The following is an 18,928-nucleotide window of genomic DNA, read 5'->3' on the forward strand; positions in this document are numbered from 1 at the left end:
GGACCTGTACATTCTGGACCTGTACATTCTGGACCTGTCAAAGACAACCTTTTTACTGTCGTGAATTATTCCGAGTTTACGACACACTCGGGGGGGGGGGGATGAAACCTTTCTTGGACGATGAAAATCACGTGACTTCTGGCCAATCGGCAGTGACGCAAATCGCGTCAGGTGTTATCAAAACTCAAATAGAACTTTTCAAATTCAACCGCCACGCCATGCATTAACTTTTGTTCACGGATTCACCTCTTAGCAACTTAGGTCTCCAAGAAATATTTGGCACTGATATAAAATGTCTGGATTTGTAAGGGCGCCAAATCTCAAATAGCTTAAGTCTAAAGTGAACATCAGTGCGTTTCTGGGAGAAGCAAAAACATTTGCTTTAGTAATTTTTAAATTTAATTGCAATGTACTTTTTTTTCATATGGTAAGTAGTGACATTAGAAATGGGCGATGCAAATGATTACAGTCTTTATTATTCGCATGACTAAATACAGGCAGTAAAGGTTAAGATTAAAGACTGTGGTTTTACGAACAGGGTAGGCCTACTGGTAGAGTGGTAGTAAATGTTTTCTTAGTCCTGGAGAAATACATTTTAAGAAGATACCAGCACATATTTTACATCTTATTGACATTCTTTTTTAGTATTGCAGGGAGAATTTACCCTCCCCCTTTTAAGGTGAAACATAGACTAAGAGTTGCCGAAGGTCCTGGCGTGACATCGTTCTAACATAGACTAAGAGTTGCCGAAGGTCCTGGCGTGACATCGTTCTAACATAGACTAAGAGTTGCCGAAGGTCCTGGCGTGACATCGTTCTAACATAGACTAAGAGTTGCCGAAGGTCCTGGCGTGACATCGTTCTAACATAGACTAAGAGTTGCCGAAGGTCCTGGCGTGACATCGTTCTAACATAGACTAAGAGTTGCCGAAGGTCCTGGCGTGACATCGTTCTAACATAGACTAAGAGTTGCCGAAGGGCCTGGCGTGACATCGTTCTAACATAGACTAAGAGTTGCCGAAGGTCCTGGCGTGACATCGTTCTAACATAGACTAAGAGTTGCCGAAGGGCCTGGCGTGACATCGTTCTAACATAGACTAAGAGTTGCCGAAGGTCCTGGCGTGACATCGTTCTAACATAGACTAAGAGTTGCCGAAGGTCCTGGCGTGACATCGTTCTAACATAGACTAAGAGTTGCCGAAGGGCCTGGCGTGACATCGTTCTAACATAGACTAAGAGTTGCCGAAGGTCCTGGCGTGACATCGTTCTAACATAGACTAAGAGTTGCCGAAGGGCCTGGCGTGGTTCTAAAAGTGCTTCCTGGATATTTGTATTGCACGAGTATTTATTTAGTGCTTGAAATGTTTCTTGAGTCAATGTATTAGTACACACATGCTTACAATAAAGGAAAACGTTTAAAAATTCATCACGTGACGTCTCAAGGGCTATAGCACGTGGCTTTGTGGGACCACTCTTTTATGTCTGAGATTATTTTAGTCCTTTGGTCCGTGTGCAGTTTTTCACAAAAGTCGCAGTAGTCGTTCTTATAGCCCAAAGTGACCAGTTTGTCTTTTTCTTTAAGCATAGCGGCGTATTTCTGGGGGTCGTTCCCTAGACCTTTCAAATAAACTGCCAATTCTCTTGCGTTCGGAAAATCCGCTGCGTTTACAAACCATCCGGGGGGCAAATATTTAGTATAATTAAATCCTCCTCGGACGACGGGTATCACGTGACTTCTGGTGGCCAATCGTTGGAAAACTTTTTCCGTGACGTAGTCAAGGCAGAGGGAGTTCTCGAAGCTGAGGTAGAACTTATAAGACTTGCCAAGCAAAGACTCACACTCACTTCTGGCTGAGCGAGGGCAACTTAGATTGCCACACTTTCCATAGATATCCACTTCAATGTACTTCTGAAAGCATACAAACAAATGCACTGACCTATAGATATAAAAGTATATCTGCAAATTGTTGTCTTTCTTATTTTTCTTTTCTGTATCTCCCAAAAATGATGATGAAACATGACTACAGCAAAGTTTCATCTCAAAGAACAATTCTTTTACCGGTATCAATGCCAAGTTTAAAGATGGAAATCGACGGAGCTGATGACAACATAAGTTACAAATATATATAATTTTGAGACATGGGAGGCAACTTATTTTTAAGCTTTAATGTTTTCTTTGTTGAAAAACTTGTAAACTCATTAAAACATTTGCATTATCAAGGATGGACCAAGAATATTTAAGCTGGAGGTGGCTGGATACAGAACATGTAAGCAGTTGGAGCCTTTGGGTGGCTGGATACAGAACATGTAAGCAGTTGGAGCCTGTGGGTAGCTGGATACAGAACATATAAGCAGTTGGAGCCTTTGGGTGGCTGGATACAGAACATGTAAGCAGTTGGAGCCTTTGGGTGGCTGGATACAGAACATTTAAGCAGTTGAAGCCTTTGGGTGGCTGGATACAGAACATTTAAGCAGTTGGAGGCTAGAGGTGACTGGATACAGAACATGTAAGCAGTTGGAGCCTTTGGGTGGCTGGATACAGAACATTTAAGCAGTTGGAGGCTAGAGGTGGCTGGATACAGAACATTTAAGCAGTTGGAGGCTAGAGGTGGCTGGATACAGAACATTTAAGCAGTTGGAGGCTGGATACAGAACATTTAAGCAGTTGGAGGCTAGAGGTGGCTGGATACAGAACATTTAAGCAGTTGGAGGCTGGATACAGAACATGTAAGCAGTTGGAGCCTTTGGGTGGCTGGATACAGAACATTTAAGCAGTTGGAGGCTAGAGGTGGCTGGATACAGAACATTTAAGCAGTTGGAGGCTAGAGGTGGCTGGATACAGAACATTTAAGCAGTTGGAGGCTAGAGGTGGCTGGATACAGAACATTTAAGCAGTTGGAGGCTAGAGGTGGCTGGATACGGAACATTTAAGCAGTTGGAGGCTGGAGGTGGCTGGATACAGAACATGTAAGCAGTTGGAGGCTAGAGGTGGCTGGATACAGAACATTTAAGCAGTTGGAGGCTGGAGGTGGCTGGATACAGAACATTTAAGCAGTTGGAGGGTAGAGGTGGCTGGATACAGAACATGTAAGCAGTTGGGAAGGCTGGAGGTGGCTGGATACAGAACATTTAAGCAGTTGGGAAGGCTGGAGGTGGCTGGATACAGAACATGTAAGCAGTTGGGAAGGCTGGAGGTGGCTGGATACAGAACATGTAAGCAGTTGGGAAGGCTGGAGGTGCTGATATTTAAAAAAAAAATTAAAAGTTTCTCTTTCAGACCTTGCAATCTGTGGGGCAGATTATGAAAAGAAAAAGGAAAATTTTTAGAGATTTAATTAAATAGTCAAACTAAACAATGTGAAGGAGGTCACATTGAAAGACGTTGCCATAATGTTATATCCGACACAAAAAAGCATTTGAGAAGACATTAACTGGTTCTTCATCTGATACAAACTCTATGGAGATAGACTTGCTGTCTATTGATAAGGGGTCTCTATTTTAGGCAGTGGATCTAGTGTCTAAAACAAGTCATTGGTAATACTACTTCTCAGTGTCATATTTTTCAGTTTCTGATTTTTTACTTTTTTAGAGGCCAAAAAAATTTATAAAGATTTAAGAGACAGTATAAATCAATCAACAGAACAATATTTCATATTTAAGAGCTTGAATGACAACAGATCCGTAAGGTCCGTCAACGAGTTTGTGTGAATAAAGCATACACAAAAGCTCTTTATTGAGTTGCTTTTCATAAGCTCGAGCGACGCGCGAAAATAGTTAACAAATTTTATCTCATTAGTAAAAGTTGTCATCAGATCGTGTATAGTCTAGGTTCAGTAGATTGGACAGGTTTTTGCTTTTGAATATATATATAACTGCTCTTACTAACAGGTGAAGGGGTGAAGGCGGATACCTGGCGCCACAAAACCGGGAGCTTCGGGCAGATGGAGCTCGTCAGCCTAGTAAGGCAGTTCATCTAGGAGAGGAGTACTCTGACTTCAAACCCCCGCTGCCTTGCGGTACTGAGGCTTCAAGAGACAACCTCGAGGAGAAATCAGGAGTGAAGCCCATTAGGCGTTGGGAGTATCAGCTATGAAATTCCCTCCGGCAGCTTCTGCAACTGAGTTGGTGCCGAATGTAATGCGATGCGTTCCTTTGGATCACATCAGCAAGGTCGAGAGAGGGATCATGACGCATGGGCCACCCATGACCCCTTTATCCAAGGCCCAGGAATGCGCCCCGGAGAGGAAACTCTGGTGCTGCTGCAAAGCGGCTAAAACAACACGGGAGACAACAGTTACGGGGTAGCGAAAGTATGTGGGAAGACATAGCCAAAGACCGGAGCACTGGCGGATCCAGGGGGGGGGGGCTATAGGCCCCCCCACTCGGCCGACCCCCCCCCCCCCAAGGGGGGGCGGACGAATTTTAGTATAGAATTCACACAATTTGTATACGAATTTATTACTTATGTTAATAATATATAATAATTATTTATATTTCAACCTATTTTTAGATTATTTCGCCCCCCCCCCCCTTTCTAGTATTTTGCCGATTTGGAAGGGTCGGAAGGGAGCGAAGGCATCAATCCGCCCCCTCCACCATAAACTTTCGAGTGGGGGGGGGGCAGTTCTATATACTTCTAGAAATCACAGCTTGCTAACAGAATCAATTAAATATCTATATGATTAAAACTTGTTATTGGTATTTTAACCGGTCTTTATATTATGTCGTTCACCTGTTGGCCGATTGGAAGGGGAGGAGCGAATACCTCTACTTTTATGGAGAAATCATAGTATGTGAACATGTGAACAAAATTAGTCGAATATCTATATAATATAAACAGGTGGAAGTGCGATACATGCAATCACCTTTCCCCCCCCCCCCCCCCCCCATCCGACAAACCAATACTTTTTCTTTTTGTATTATAGTAAGAAATTACAAAATAAAAAAAAAAATGTCACTAATATAATTTATATATGCTATAAAGTAAATTCTTATATCGAGTCGCCCATCCCCTATTCTTTAATGCAAAATGCAATCAATAGCAGAAATTATAAAAAGGAGCGAGAATTAATCGTTTTCATTTTATCGCCCTTCCCCTTTCCAGACAGAGTTTGTGTAATTTTACATGAATTTATCATAACTATTTTACGAAAGACTGCTTTGGAAAAGTTATAATTCAAACGAAATTTTTCAATATAACAGTCACGGTTGAGTTCAAAAGCCAGATAATCTTTTCCTAGTCGACTTTTTCCAACCTTTACTTTATCTCATATTTTTCTAGTTAAATAAATTAAGGACTATAACTCACAATTCATACATGAAATTTATTAAATATTATTTATCGAATTTTTTTTTTTCGGCGGCGATCCTCAAAGCTTTAATCTAAATATGTGGGGTATCTTATCTTTTCAAAGAGCAAATCGGTTGTATTTGCAATGTATTAAGGGACTATAAATTCATATTAGAATATTTTTCCTCATTTTTCAAAAGGTCCTTTATAATAGAAAGAGTAATGAGCTGTAGGTCAGGAGAATGCGTTACTGCGTGAAGAATGCCAGAAAACGCTTTTAGCGTCGAGGCTTCGCCCCGAACCTCAATGATGAATAATAAGCTGTAGATGTCAGGAGAAAGCGTTTCTGCAGTGAAAAATGCAAGAAAACGCTTTTGGCGTAGGGGCTTCGCCCCGAAACCCACTAATGAGTAATGAGCTGTAGATGTTAGGAGAATGCGTTTCAGCCATGAAAAATACAAGAAAACGCTTTTGGCGTCGGGGCTTCGCCCCGAACCCCACAGATAAATAATGAGCTGTAGATGTCAGGAGAATGCGTTTCAGACGTGAAAAATGCAGACAAAAGGAGCCATATATATATATATATATATATATATATATATATATATATATATATATATATATATATATATATATATTTCATAAATTGTAGCCTTCTTTGGTGATATAGTGTGTTCTAAATATAGACATATTTGCAAAACTGGTAATTACAAAATGTGTGGTGAACGTACTCTGAATTTTTAGTTTCCCGAACACAAATATTTCCATCACGCATCTTTACTTCTGTTTGTTGTGCTATTTCCGGTCCAGTAATGTTCGCAAATGACTCCTTTAATTTAAGTCTTCGAGTGGTAAAAACCCGTATCAGTCGTTTAGAATATACATATATATATATTTAATTATGATTTAATTAATCAGTTAATGAGGCAATTAGATCGATGAGGTTATTATTATTTCGTTCATAAGCATTAAGTGAGGAAAATATAAAAAAATCTCGTTTAGAATTGCCAAAAAATGTGCAACTTCATTCGTTTGATATGTTTCAAGTGAGACTGTAAGATTCACCTTAGGTTTTCAGGGGACTTGCGCGTAAATGGGGGTTCTCCTCTGGGGTTCTCCTCTGGTGTTCTCCTCTGGGGTTCTCCTCTGGTGTTCTCTGTAATTTTGAATGGTTGGTATATTTATGTTCTGAAATTTCAGCTCTTGTTGATTTTACCAGTAACAATAATCGATACGGAATAACTCCAGTGGGGCCTCTCTACTCGATCAGTTTTCTTCTGCGGCTCGTTCTGCCAATCGCCGCCACTGCACTGGTGCTCTCCTCTGGGGTTCTCCTCTGGTGTTCTCTGTAATTTTGAATGGTTGGTATATTTATGTTCTGAAATTTCAGCTCTTGTTGATTTACCAGTAACAATTATCGATACGGAATAACTCCAGTGGGGCCTCTCTACTCGATCAGTTTTCTTCTGCGGCTCGTTCTGCCAATCGCCGCCACTGCACTTTGCTCAGTATAAATTTCAATTTGCTTAGCCATGTTGGTGATTTCGACACCAGAGAACATCCCTAATTTTCACGTATATGAACCTTCAAGTTGTAGACTATTTTACCAAATACTTCTGTGGTCATTACTAGTAGTGGTCTTAGCGTCATTTGCCCTGTCAGATGGCAAGGCCTGAAAAGGTTAGCCTACTTGACCATGATAAAACTGTTGGCTAATTTTATAAAAGATAGTCTTAAGCGAATAGTCTGTTGAAAACTTCTGCTAATTTTATTTGAAAGTAACCAAAGTCTTACTTGCATCACTTTGACGTACTTTTCCCTTTGACTGGCACTCTTACAGTTGCTCACAAACCAGGCGGCCATTTTGGTTTTGTTTTGCGCCAATTCTACTGAGGAGTTGAAAACATTTTTTCTCAAACATTCAATAAATACTGCAAGAAAGTAAAGGTAATGATAGAATTAAATAAATATATGCACACGCGGCATGAAGCTCTAAACAATGGACACTAACAGTTGGGAAAAAGAGGCACTGAATAGATACACATGGGGAATGGGCATAAAGGTACTGCCCTGGATTGCAGATGGCATATACACCAAAAGTACAAAGAAAGGTCGAAAGTGCAACAGCGCCTGGTGATTACAGATGCCCAGTCTGTGACCACAGCTGTGTATCAAGGATTGGCCTGTTTAGTCATACACAAAATTGCCAAAGGAAAAGTTTGTACTTTAAGACGTTCAATGCCACAGGATTTATAAGTTACGGCAAAGTGCGAAATACAGCCACTCCAAAGAATGCCTGACGATTAGGCAAAGTACGAAATGATAATTTCCTTTTCTACTTTGACTAGGCATTTTATAGAATGACTAGGCATTCTATAGAATGACTAGCTGTGCTTCAGGCAAAGTACAAAATGTCTTATTTATAAATAAATAAACGTATTTCTTAAGTGAAAAAAAATTACCTTTGCTAAGTGCAATTTCGATTTTTAATAATCAAACACTTCTTTAAATCAACGAACCATATTTTAAAATAGTATTAGCAAATATACAATTGTTTAGTTTCATCTTACAAGACTAAAATTACATTAAAAGAAGCCGAAACATTGAGCAGTAAAGCTGTTTACATGCAACAGCTAAAAAGGATCAAAGTTCGATTTTTCTTAAAAGCTGCGCTTATTTTTAATAAATTTGTTAGTTTTTTCTTAAAGAAAAATAAAATAAAATTAATGTAATGAAGTTTCAATCATTTGTCTTCATTTTTATAAAGAAAGGGCAATAAAACAAATCTCACGTTAGAGCAAAAGAAAATCTGGTCTAGAACATGTTCTATTTGTAGTCATTTTTATTGCCTTTCTACTTAGAAATTATTTTTGTTGAGAAAAAAAAACGTAGGGAGATTGCTGACGAGGGGTGTTCCATAAAGCTTAAGTTTAACAGCCCGGTCAGACAGATGTAGACATGTAAATAGACTGTCTGTCCGACTGATTTTAACAGCCTGGTCAGACAGATGTAGACATGTAAATAGACTGTCCGACTGATTTTAACAGCCTGGTCAGACAGATGTAGACATGTAAATAGACTGTCTGTCCGACTGATTTTAACAGCCTGGTCAGACAGATGTATACATGTAGTGTATAGTCGATGGTGACAAGACAATTTGCGTTTTTTTTCTTGCGTGTTATGCAATAATGTTTGTTGTATGTTGAGTGGTCAGACGAGAAAATAACACATTGGTCTAGTTAGTCAAGAATGTACATAGATCTACCATTACACTAAAATAGTTACTCACCATCCCTGCCCTTAAGTAAATAGGCTGTGTCCGACTGATTTTAACAACCTGGTCAGATAGGCATAGCATGTAGACATAGTGTACTGTAGTGTACAGTCCATGATGACAAGACCACCCTGTTGTAGTGTATAGTCCATGATGACAAGACCACCCTGTTGTAGTGTATAGTCCATGATGACAAGACCATCCTGTTGTAGTGTATAGTCCATGATGACAAGACCACCCTGTTGTAGTGTATAGTCCATGATGACAAGACCATCCTGTTGTAGTGTATAGTCCATGATGACAAGACCACCCTGTTGTAGTGTATAGTCCATGATGACAAGACCATCCTGTTGTAGTGTATAGTCCAAGATGACAAGACCACCCTGTTGTAGTGTATAGTCCATGATGACAAGACCATCCTGTTGTAGTGTATAGTCCATGATGACAAGACCACTCTGTTGTAGTGTATAGTCCATGATGACAAGACCATCCTGTTGTAGTGTATAGTCCATGATGACAAGACCATCCTGTTGTAGTGTATAGTCCATGATGACAAGACCACCCTGTTGTAGCGTATAGTCCATGATGACAAGACCACCCTGTTGTAGTGTATAGTCCATGATGACAACACCATCCTGTTGTAGTGTATAGTCCATGATGACAAGACCATCCTGTTGTATTGTACAGTCCACGATGACAAGACCACCCTGTGTTTTTTTTCCTTGCACGTTATGCAATAGTGTATGTTGAGTAGTCAGATAATTACGTCCTTTGCATTTCATGTGTCAATCTAGTCATACATCTTAACAAAGACTTCATTAGAACCCAAGAAACTTCGTTTTTATTTCTTTAGCGAAGATCTAAATGTGAAATGCTATATCCACTTCTTTTATGAGTTATTAAACTTTACCGGTACTATAAGATTTTCCATTATAAAATAATATCATTTTAAAAAAATAAATAAAAGTACCCTTCTTTTCCAGAGGTTTTAATTCAAGGCAAAATAAAAACACATATTTATTCAGACTTTTTTTTTCTGTCAATTATATTGTGCGTGTTCTAAGAAACATTTTCTTTCACTGACTTTATTATGGAGAAAGATGTCGAATGATTAACTAGATCTAGATCACCCCCCCCCCTTCCTTTTCCCACCCAAAAAAAAAAAAGTTATGTATAGTTAAATTGTTAAATTTAATTAATTTTAGTTAGTTTAGTTTAACTATCTTTTGAAATTGGTGAAAAAAAACCTCTAACTTCTGTATTTTAGTTAAAACTTAGTTTTAGTATGTTTTTTTTAAATTTAGTTCCCATGCCTAGGTAGGATAGAGTTAAACCCATCTGTCGATGTACTCCCAGGTTAGGAATGAGTTTATGAATAGGAAAAGTCTGCACGTGCTGTGAACTGAATGTTGTTGTTTTTTCTTCTATGCATGTGAGAGACAGGGTGTTAGTTGGTGTGGGGGGGGGGGGGTCTTTTTCCTGTAGGCCTACTGGCGTTTATGTTAGACAGTTGTTACCACATAGATCTAGCAGAAGAGAATGGATTTTTGTTTGATATTACTGTTTCTATACTAATAATTAAATTTAAATTTTACGAGAGATAGTAGTTGGATTTGCCTTGATTACACAGTTGACCTATTTTCTTTTGCCTTTCATATAACACACTAGGAAACATCTTGTGTATCCACTTTCTTACAATGCAGTTATACAAAGCATGACACTTAGACAGTTGTCATTTTAAAAATTCCATCGGGACTAAATGATTTAAGATTACTGGCGAATAAAAATAGTATTCTGTGAAATGGATATTATTAATAAACTAATTTAAATGAACATTTCAAACATTGCCTTAAGCAGTTCTAGTGATTCTATAGAATGTCTAGGCAAAGTATGAAATCAAAAATTGCTTTCTTACTTTACCTGACGTTTTTAGGCACATTGTATGCAATGCTGGATTTGGGCACTTTGACGTTAACTTGTAGGCCTATATGTATGTAGTTCGTTTCTTACTATGATGACCACTTTTGTCAGCCAGGGGGCAGACGGATTCGCACTGGAGTTTTGTGCCTATCATTCATCGTTAGCAGGATTTAGACTGTAGCAAGTCCATTTTGTTTTCCTAAGTATTGTTACATACCTAGTACAATGAATACGTTTAAGAGCAACAAGGACAATAGTATCAACCATAGTCATTCAGGGACTTTGGCTATTAGCCTAAAATAAATTATCGCTAGAATGAAATTCTTTAACAATTTTTTTTTATAAAGCAGTCCATTTTTGTTGCAAATTACTCGTGTTGACCCTGGTTATCAGATCACCAGTCTATGACTTACAGATTTATTGTACGCCTACGGTAATAAAGACTTAATAGAAGTGAAGGAGTGAATAAATATTAAACGGTGAATAAAGAGTGAAGGGGTGAATGAAGGTTAGGTGGTGAATTAAGATTGAAGGGGTGAATGAATATTGCATGGTGAATAAAGAGTGAAGGGGTGACTACAAATATATTAAAAGAGCGAAGAACAGTGACTAAAGAGTGAACAACATTTCAAGGAGGGTGATGAAAGAGTGAATACCAGTAGGCCTAAATATGAGAGTACACAGGTATATTGTTCCTGTGCTATATTATTGGCTGCTAACTAGCTTGCATATATTCGCCATTTGTTACACATAAAACAAAAAAAATCATAGACAAAGTAATGGATTATTCCCCGTCATAAAGTATGATAAAGAAAGACTCACAATATTGAGCATCCGTCAATAAAAGGCTGTGGTGACGCCAGGCTAATAATGTAGAAGGCGCGAATATATCAGAGTCCGTTCTGTAGGTAAATGTCCAGTTGAAGACATTCTTCCATCGATCGTAGGGAACTGCATGGAAGATATATAAAAACAATGTGGAAATGGGGTTGTGAATGTACACAATTGGTGTCGTAAATGTACATAATTTAGATCATGAATGTACATAATTGAGGTCATGAATGTACACAATTGAGGTCATGAATGTACACAATTGAGATCATGAATGTACACAATTGAGGTCATGGATGTACACAACTGAGGTCATGAATGTACACAGATGAGGTCGTGAATGTACACAACTGAGATCATGAATGTACACAATAGAGGTCATGAAAGTACACAGATGAGGTCATGAATGTACACAATTGAGGTCATGAATGTACACAACTGAGATCATGAATGTACACAATAGAGGTCATGAATGTACACAACTGAGATCATGAATGTACACAATAGAGGTCATGAATGTACACAGATGAGGTCATGAATGTACACAATTGAGGTCATGGATGTACACAACTGAGGTCATGAATGTACACAACTGCGGTCGTGAATGTACACAAATGAGGTCATGAATGTACACAAATGAGGTCATGAATGTACACAATTGAGGTCATGAATGTACACAACTGAGGTCGTGAATGTACACAAATGAGGTCGTGAATGTACACAATTGAGGTCATGGATGTACACAACTGAGGTCATGAATGTACACAACTGAGGTCGTGAATGTACACAATTGAGGTCATGGATGTACACTACTGAGGTCATGAATGTACACAACTGAGGTCGTGAATGTACACAAATGAGGTCATGAATGTACACAACTGAGGTCGTGAATGTACACAAATGAGGTCATGAATGTACACAACTGAGGTCGTGAATGTACACAAATGAGGTCATGAATGTACACAACTGAGGTCATGAATGTACACAATTGAGGTCATGGATGTACACAACTGAGGTCATGAATGTACACAACTGAGGTCGTGAAGGTAATGAGAAAATATTACTGCCAACTTTATTGTAGGATCGTCAATTCGTTTCAGAATGGCGACATATTGCTCATTGAAAATATCATTTTGAAATAAAATTAAACACTAATTTGTCTTAGAGCAATAGTTGCTGAACCATCGAGCCCATGCTTCAAAAACCATAGAAGCTCTAATTACTTAGGGGAGATACGAGAGAAAGAGAGAGAGAGACAGAGACTCGCTGAAGATGTGGAGACTTCATAAGAGATCATAAGAACAATCTCTTATAACGATCAATAACAATGATAATGAATAATTAAAGAAATTATTGCGTAAACGAATGCATAGGTCATATTTTATTGATGTAGATTTTATAAGTATTGTTGTCACTTTTACAAATTGAAATCTAATGCCATAAATATTTGATTCTTCTGTTTTTATAGACCTTTAGTTCTGAACGATAAAGCGAAATAAATCCCTGGACAATCGTTTATACATTGTTACGATTTTCTCTACCAGGCCGTCTGTATAGACTGGTCAACACAACACATCTAAGAACTTTACAAGAGTTCCAAACAATAATGTGGTAGTTGAATCAAATAAATACACCAACAGCCGGGCAACAGCCAGTTGTATACTATTGGCTGTAAAGTTCCCCTTTTAGACCTTGTGATCTATGAGGAAGGTGATGTAAAGGCCATCTGTTTCTGTGGCAACGGTTAAGGAGGGTATCATGTGGCCAGCACAACGACCAACCACCTTTACTTTCAGGTGCCCATAGAGCTGGATGGACTCAGTAGTGCCCTAAAATTCCGAAATTCAAAATCTCAGCCTTTACCAGGATTTGAACCCGGAACACTCAGTTCAGAAGCCAAGCGCTTAACCACTCAGCCACCTCGCCTCCACACTATTGGCTACGCAACTATAAATGCATTGTTGTACTTAACAGAACTGTCTTCTAAACGATACCAGATCTAGACTCTGTCTACTCCTGGACTCGTACAGCTACAGTCTCGAGGACTCACACCGTACCGCACCCTGCTTACTGCCTTGCTGTCCTGACTGCACTCCCCTTTCTTACACACTGTCTCTCGACCTTGGTTTAATTTCTGGTTCTTTAGGGCGCCTCTGAGTCCATCCAGCTCTAACAGTCAAATAGCTTCTTGACATTAGTTGAGAGTGTCGAGAAAAGAAGCAGGCTTATCTGTAGTAGATCCAACTTACCCTTGTCATTAGTTGAGAGTGTCGAGAAAAGAAGCAGGCTTATCTGTAGTAGATCCAACTTACCCTTGACATTAGTTGAGAGTGTCGAGAAAAGAAGCAGGCTTATCTGTAGTAGATCCAACTTACCCTTGTCATTAGTTGAGAGTGTCGAGAAAAGAAGCAGGCTTATCTGTAGTAGATCCAACTTACCCTTGACATTAGTTGAGAGTGTCGAGAAAAGAAGCAGGCTTATCTGTAGTAGATCCAACTTACCCTTGTCATTAGTTGAGAGTGTCGAGAAAAGAAGCAGGCTTGTCTGTAGTAGATCCAACTTACCCTTGTCATTAGTTGAGATAGTCAAGAAAAGAAGCAGGCTTGTCTGTAGTAGATCCAACTTACCCTTGTCATTAGTTGAGAGTGTCAAGAAAAGAAGCAGGCTTGTCTGTAGTAGATCCAACTTACCCTTGTCATTAGTTGAGAGTGTCGAGAAAAGAAGCAGGCTTGTCTGTAGTAGATCCAACTTACCCTTGTCATTATGCAAGTATCGGACGTTACAGCTATCTTCCAGTTCAAAGGAAATGAGAAATGTACTCAATTTTGGCATCGAAGGAGGATATATATATATATATATATATATTGTTATCAAACAAAATAATTACCAGAAATTAATTGACTTATTTGTTAATCTATGATATTGATTCATCTTTTATCTACGCCAATGAATAATTGTGCAAAGTTTCAACTAGATCCGAGAATGTGTGTGGGAGATGTAAACGTTTACAAACTTTTGACCAGACAGAGTTGGAGTTGATAGAAGCTTTGAAAACAAAATGTTTTGACTTCTTTATAGCAAAGAAAAATTTCCAATGATGTGTTGTTTTTTTTGTTTTGTTTTTTTGTTGTTATAATAACTTTTACCTGGATAATTGTAATATTTAGGTGATTCCCAGAATGCCTTGACCCAAATTTGTCCAACAGGCCGTCTCGGTACTGGAGTATTTCTTAAGTATCCAACAAAGAAGACCAAGACATCTGCCGTAGATTGAAACTTCCCGGTGACGTCAAAATGACAGTTACTGTACTCACAAGATCGGAAATCTCGATTATGGTGGTTCAGTTTGGAGTGTATGAACCATGCAGGACAGTTGAAACAGGATATCACCTTAGTCCTTGTATTGCCCTTGGAAACGTAGCCCGGCACAGAGCTTGGAGGCAGACACACTTTGGGCGTGATGATGTATTGAGATTTAAACTCATGATCTTCAGCAGGTTCGAATTCCATGTCCTTTAGCTCCGACCTTAACCTTGTTTTGTCTAAGGAAGAAGGCCCTAGGCAGACCAAAGACTGAGTTACATTATCACTCTTGGTCATGTTTTGAATGGTGCCATTAATTCTATTTTGTCCATGTTCTTGTAAAAGGTCTTTGTATAAGAACTTCAATGGCGAGATAGTCAGTTTATACGTAACTCCACTGTATCCCAAAAGCAATACTGAAATCAGAACAAACAATATGAAAAACAAATTTTTGAAACAAAAAGACGAACAACGCCATGGTTCTTTCATCATTGTTTGTCAACATCAACACATTTTGTTTCCGCTGAGAAAAGTTGTTATTGTGTTCTAGCCTTTTGTTTAAATGTGTTACTGTTGCAGCAGTCTATCCTACTTTGTGTAGAAATAAGCACATTTAGTCCACAGTCAATTTAGAAAAAAAAGTATAGTTCCCCTTTCAGACCTTTCGATCTATAGGGCAGATGATGTTAAGGTCAAATACTTCTTTAGCCAATGGTTAACAAGCAGGGTGTCATGTGGCCAGCACAACTTCCAACCGCTATTGTTTCCCCCCCAACTCAAGTCAGGTACCAATTAGAGTTAAGTAGACTCCCGAAATTCAAAATCCCAGTTTTCATCAAGAATGGAACCCAGGACTCCAGGCTAGAAAGCCAATCGCTAAACCACTCAGCCACCGCGCCCCAACTCCAAAGTGAATGCACTCGATTAATTCACAAAGAGAATTTTGCGATTCACGCTCTGTCTTGGAATGTTTCTTTGTTTCATACAGCTCTTTACAAAACGAGAGAATGTTGGTCTGTACGCTGCTAGAATTGAACACTAAGAATATGTATTGTTTATCGACGCTGCCATATACCAGCAAGGCCATACGTCATCATCACGGGCCTTAAGGAAAACTTATTTGCATTCTCCTCTGCCTATTTCTTCGTTGCCTGAAGCTGGACGTTCAATCTTTTCCCATAGAATTCTTCTCAATACTGGGGATATAATAATTGATCAGATACACTTCTGTTAGCTGGGATACATAATAAGTGCAAAGTAATTATACATGCAGTCAAAATATTATATTTCACATGCAAAGTGTTTTCGTCTTCTTCAGAAAATAAATTTTGAAATTTGGTTTCTGTTTAAGTCTTAAACAAAACGACATGGTGGCCGATACAATGAAAGCGCAAACAAGGACGTCCTGTATGACTGATGACCTTAGAGCAGTAAGCAACGCTTGGGAAGAGGCTCCACTCGTTGCTAGTGACAATTGTTTTTTTGGAGACAGCTAGCCGTCTAATGGGACGATCTAAGTCTAATTAAGTCTTAAACATAATGGCCAAAAAAAAAACCCCATTGTAATCAGTTCCCTATCCCATACAGAGACCCTTTTTTGGTCGAAATGAAAGGCGTTTTTCTCCACGAGACATAGTTCATTAGGTGATATAAAGATAATGTGTATTAGTATCCAAATTATGATAATGACTAATTACTGATTTTACTTTAGGCTTTAGGTACTCATCACATTCAAGTACACGAAGAAACCTCAGTTAAAGAATAAACATTAAACAAAATTGACGTGAACTCTACACTAATGATCTTATCTTCTAATCTTATATATTACAGACGTTACTTAAAAAGAAGAATATAATTACGTCCTACGCATTTCATGTGTCAATCTAGTCATGCATGTTAATCAATGACTTAAACTCTGCTAAATCGTTGGTTTTCCTGGCTGATTCAGGCAACACATTCCATTCTCTAATGGCACTGTGGAAGAAGGAGCACTTGTATACATTTGTCCTAGCGTAAGAAATGTGCCTCTATCTTTGTGTCTGAGAATTTCATTCGGTTTTGTTTTTCTATTAGTAAGTTATGGCTTAGTGTTTTAACTACTTTACTTTTTATTCTTCTGTCCTGAAGAGTCTATAAGTTTAGTGATTTTACCTTCACAAATGAGATACAAGACACCGATAGCAAAGACAAACAGACACAGAAAAATCTTTTGTTCCCCTGGCAATCTAATCATTAAATAGAAATTATCTGATATAAGCTTTTCGCATGTAAATTATGTGGAAGTCTGATGTGAATGTATTTTTTGGTTTCCTATAGTTATAATGGGTTGTTTTTTTTTTGTTTTGTTTTTGGTGTAATGCACAAATTATAAGACAAAGTTCCTTATGCATAATAACGATTATTATTATTATTATTATTACTAATGATGTTAATCAAATTTGAATATTCGTTTGTTATAAATCTCACTGCTCTATTATGTATTAGTTCTGATTTCTTTATGTTTTCTTGAGTTGAGGGATCCCAAACAAAGAATGCTAATATTGGCCTAACTAAAGTTAAATAGTATTTTTTATTTTAATTTTATGTTTACATGTGCTGTCCATGCCTCTGGCGCTAGATCTACATCCCTATTTGCTTGTTTTTTTTAACTATTTTCAATGTAATACCATTGGTGGACAAAAAATGACTAAACTTCTACATATTATTTCTTACCGTGTACTTCAAACAGCTTGGCCCTTTTTTTTTTTTTTTTTTTTGCATAGACCCAAGTGGCAGTGTTTAATTTTGCATGAAAGTTTTTTTGTTCACAAAATCGTCACATTTCCTTAAAGCCAACATCCACATTTTTAATATTACAATTGTACACTTCCTTTGAAAAACTTTTTGGTGCGTATCTTTCAAAAACATCTTGTAGCGCGCAACTTGTCATCACGTGGTCTTGTAGACAGTTTATACAAACACGCAACTTGTCATCACGTGGTCTTGTAGACAGTTTATACAAACAGGCAACTTGTCATCACGTGGTCTTGTAGACAGTTTATACAAACAGGCAACTTGTCATCACGTGGTCTTGTAGACAGTTTATACAAACACGCAACTTGTCATCACGTGGTCTTGTAGACAGTTTATACAAACACGCAACTTGTCATCACGTGGTCTTGTAGACAGTTTATACAAACACGCAACTTGTCATCACGTGGTCTTGTAGACAGTTTATACAAACAATCTTTTTTTTTTATTTAGCCTTCTTTCACTCCAGGTTTAACAATACCTCTATTCAACTCGTACCTTCGTGGAAAAACCTTATGCTGGACACGGATCTTAAAAACATCTCTAACGATTTTCCTAGAAATTCGACAGTTAATGAATATCGTTGGTAGCACTAACTCAATGAACACACACTGGGAAACTCTAGTTTGACCGTTCTAATGTTTAAAAGTATACTATACTAAATGTAAATTTGGCTAGAGAACTAGAAAATATTTCTCTTGAATGGACTAAACGTCTTCGTGTATTGTCGGATTCTTTCAATAATCTAATAAATTAATATTTAGGAACATTTTTCGCATCATCTTTTAAGCCTAGTATGGTCTAGATTTAATGGCGTATTATTAAAATACTATAATATAAAGTTGTTTAGATTTGTACATTCACTTAACCAAGATTCCTTCTCGGGGGTTAAGGGATTACGTGGAATGGGGCGGAGTCAAAAATGTTTTATTTTTTAACCTAAAACTCATTAGTTATCAAGGAAAAAATAATCGCTCTATTAGTTGTATGAAAGAGGTATTGTCACTTTTCTACAAAATAATTTTTTAAAATGTTTTTCTCGTTTTTTAATACATTTTCTCTTCATGTACAACTTGTCCGAGTGATATTTACATGACTTTTTGGTGGTGTCGGGAACGGTTGAGCCATGAAGAGAATTATATATATATATAAAAGATCCTTTTCAAAAAAAAAAAAAGCTTATCTTAAGGGGGAGAACTCCGTCCTTAAAACAATATATACCAATAATGTACAAGTTACTTCCCTTATTCGATGTTAAAATATTTAATTACAGGTACCAATAATTAAACGACAAATTGAGTATTTTGTTGAATGATCCATGTTTTGTTAGGTACAATTAATGATTGCTTACAGTATCAACTTGATCGGAGAGTGCGGAAGGGAGAAATAGCGTTAACAATTATTTAAGAGAATAAACCCAACAAATTTAGCCATATCTGTGAATGTATTAGTTTCCCTTGTTGATATTAAACAAAATAAGCAATTACCATGAATGAATTGTCTAATTGGCTAATTGTGTTC

At 37.9% G+C, this 18,928-nt stretch overlaps 1 pseudogene; it reads right to left on the bottom strand.

The window, feature by feature from the left end:
- LOC106059114 (alpha-(1,3)-fucosyltransferase C-like) overlaps nt 1–17,577 on the bottom strand; it is a 20,303-nt pseudogene extending 2,726 nt beyond the window's left edge.
- Nucleotides 17,578–18,928: the final 1,351 nt, after the last annotated feature.

This window comes from Biomphalaria glabrata, chromosome 3 (assembly GCF_947242115.1).
Source record: "Biomphalaria glabrata chromosome 3, xgBioGlab47.1, whole genome shotgun sequence".
NCBI lineage: Eukaryota > Metazoa > Mollusca > Gastropoda > Planorbidae > Biomphalaria > Biomphalaria glabrata.